The 2,178-nt window shown below is 41.7% G+C and overlaps 1 protein-coding gene across 1 annotated transcript in view; it reads right to left on the bottom strand.

Moving 5' to 3' along the window:
• The window catches only part of LOC129271220 (TM2 domain-containing protein 1-like), a 17,394-nt gene extending 15,216 nt beyond the window's left edge, over window positions 1–2,178 (bottom strand). Inside the window, exon 1 of the mRNA XM_064106392.1 lies at window positions 1,849–2,178. The gene's annotated coding sequence lies outside the window, so the exon portion shown is untranslated. The remainder of the gene's footprint in view (window positions 1–1,848) is intronic.

Below are 2,178 nucleotides of genomic sequence, written 5' to 3'. Positions count from 1 at the left end.
ATGTCGAGTGCAGTCACGATGTGTGAATTGTCATGATAGTAGCGAAGTGAGATCGTGTTTTCTGGGGTTTTGTGGCCATTTAATATTCACATTTTGTTGTGATTTTGGAGTAATTTCTGTTGCTATTCTGTGTATTTTGAGGGAGAATACGTTTTCCGTGATTTTCCGTTTGAAATGCCACTTTCCGTTTCAAAAGGCCGTTTCCGTGAATTCCGTCCGTTTTCCGCGATCGCGGAAAATCACTGTCCCTACATGTGACCTGAAACTCGTACAGGATGTTCAGTGATACTTGATTACTCTTATGTCCATGTTTTATGAACTAGATCCATAAACTTTCAGAGTAAGGATGGTAATTTAACAAATACCCCCAACACGGCCAAAGTTCATTGACCTTATATGGCCATTGACTATGGTCATGTGACCTGAAACTCGCACAGGATGTTCAGTGGTACTTGATTAACCTAATGTCCAAGTTTCATGAACTAGATCCATAAACTTTCAGAGTAAGGATGGTAATTTAACAAATACCCCCAACACGGCCAAAGTTCATTGACCTTATATGGCCATTGACCATGGTCATGTGACCTGAAACTCGCACAGGATATTCAGTGGTACTTGATTAACCTAATGTCCAAGTTTCATAAACTAGATCCATAAATTTTCAAAGTTATGATGGTAATTCAACAAATACCCCCAACTTGGCCAAAGTTCATTGACCCTAAATGACCTTTGACCTTGGTCATGTGACCTGAAACTCAGGCAGGATGTACACTCATACTTGATTAACCTTATGTCCAAGTTTCATGAACTAGATCCATGAACTAGATCCATAAATTTTCAAAGTTATGATGGTAATTCAACAAATTCAAAAAAGCGAAATCCTTCTACCCCAGTCTCGATCGGCCATTTTGTTACGATTCATAACAAAAATGGCCGATCGAGACGGGGGTAGAAGGAGAGAACTTTTCGTTTTTTTGAAGTTCCAGTCTGTGCCTCGATGTCAGGAAACTGTCACTCGTTAGACCTTCATCCATATAATCGCGGTAAGTGCATAATTTCTGTTTTCACAATTCATTTGGAGAAATATTTAGACCATAAATCATGCTAGTCCCGTGAGTATGGTCAAATACACGGTAAGCCCCTGGGCTCCGGCCTGCTGTGCGGGCCGGAGCTCCCTGGGTTAGGGTAGGTGGAGCGTAGTGTAGCGGTAGTGAAGTGGAGCCTACACGAACTTCGCTCGAGGTACACGATAGCGAGCCGTCTGTGTACGACTCTACGAGGAGAAATTAAAAAAAAATAAAAATGTTAAAAAACTCCTCGAAACAGACGGCTGCCAGTGCCAGCTGTGAGCTGTAGTAGTACTAACGTTAGTAGTAATTCAATCATAGTCATACCATCAAAATTTGATCAAATTAATATTTAATGACATTGTCATTGGGCATTGACATTGACCATTGTCAGAATTCTGTGTCACGATACTCGATAGACCTTCATCCATTATTTATCATGATTATAATCGAGGTAAGTGCATAATTTATTTTTCCCCTTTTATTTGGAGTGCAATTACGACCCCATTCTACCCCATTTTGGAGAGTACCCAGTCCCAGGCCATGTCTGCCTCGTATATGATGATTGCATGGCTGGCAGTGCACGGCCGGCCACGGACGAGTCGTGGGGGCCGCGGGCCGGAGCTCCCTGGCCTGCGGCTGGGCCTGGGTTAGGTTAACTCATCATCTATTCTAACACAGTTAGTTATTATAACTCATAAGTTAGATCTAGAATCTAGATCTAGTGCAAGTTCAAAGCACTCATAATATAAATGGGCAAAACAATTGATATACAACTTACGGTTAGAACACCACAAGAGCAGCTAGCAGAGAAATTAACCAAGGCTGAAAACTAAAACGTCGCGCATTGCACCACCAAATTACCACATAGCCATTGAATGTGATGTAACGGGGATTTAGCCCCTGTGCAATTTGAACGACTGTATCACAGAAGCGTGATAATTTAATCGGATATGTGTGCAAAAGTATTACATGCGCTGTGAATGCAATGGTGTCCTATTTGAGCCATGACATCTACATGTAATACTGACCAATCAGAACAATACTTCCTGTACGGTCACTCTTTTTTTCTACTTTGCCCCGCCCCCCTCAAAAAAAAAAAATCTCCCAA

This window comes from Lytechinus pictus, chromosome 11 (genome assembly GCF_037042905.1).
Source record: "Lytechinus pictus isolate F3 Inbred chromosome 11, Lp3.0, whole genome shotgun sequence".
In the NCBI taxonomy this organism is placed as follows: Eukaryota; Metazoa; Echinodermata; class Echinoidea; order Temnopleuroida; family Toxopneustidae; genus Lytechinus; species Lytechinus pictus.
This window is presented reverse-complemented; position numbering and strand designations above follow the sequence as displayed.